This window comes from Atractosteus spatula, chromosome 15 (genome assembly GCF_055471065.1).
Source record: "Atractosteus spatula isolate fAtrSpa1 chromosome 15, fAtrSpa1.hap1, whole genome shotgun sequence".
NCBI classification, from domain to species: Eukaryota; Metazoa; Chordata; class Actinopteri; order Semionotiformes; family Lepisosteidae; genus Atractosteus; species Atractosteus spatula.
The window spans coordinates 10,396,639-10,397,559 of NC_142720.1; positions in this window are offsets into that span (position 1 = coordinate 10,396,639).

Sequence of the window (921 nt, forward strand, 5' to 3'; positions counted from 1 at the left end):
CCCTGTCCGTGCCTTGATGTTCAGGACGAAGCAGTCGGCAATCAAGAGTCCGACGAGACCAGGCCTGAGGGACTTACCAGGCCACTGAAACCTCTGAGCTCAGTGAGGCGAGGGTGAAGGCATACAGATGCAGAGTGGACACCAAGCTAAATCCTTTGGTTTGTATAAAAAAAATCGTTTTTTCTCTTTCTCTAGTACCCTTGAACCTTCCCAAGTACGATTCAAGAGATATTTCCACTAACGATTAAAGAAGAAGTAGGCAGGAAAAAAATGACTTTATTCAGATTTGAAGACAGAGCTGTTGTGTTTCTCCCTTTTTGTAGCCTTTGGACTTTTACAGCCCGCTTTTTTTCCCACTCAAAGGAGTCACCTTTCTGGGTTGTTGTGTGACCTCCACAACAAGCACCTTCTTATTTATGCAAGAATGTGCGTAATAACAGGTCTAGAGAAGGTTTATGTGTTCTGCCCCTTCTTTAAAAAAGCACCCCAATTCCATTAGAAACCTTTTTTTTAGACCTTGACAATTAGAGTAGCTTAAGGTCAAGTGGAGGTCCGGTAAAGAGGGCTCTGCCTATTTACTTTGGTTTTCTGCTGCTTTTGTTGGTCTCACAAATTCCATTCGATCATTCAGTTTGTCTGGGATTTTTCTGGGATCCATGAGTGAAAATGTTGTTTGTTTATCATACTCTTGTGCATGTTTCTATACTATGTAACCACACCACACCTTGAGGCAGGTCAGTGTATTGACATTTATTTATGTTGCAAATACTTAGGGGTGCTGAGATAGCTCTGCCTTGAGGGTGACAGTATACTGAGAGTGAGTGGCACTGTGTGTTATCCTATATGTAAACTATGCACCTCGTTGTTGCAGCTGTTGATATATGCTGTCATGCAGCTTGTCCTTTTTCTCAGGTTCACTGC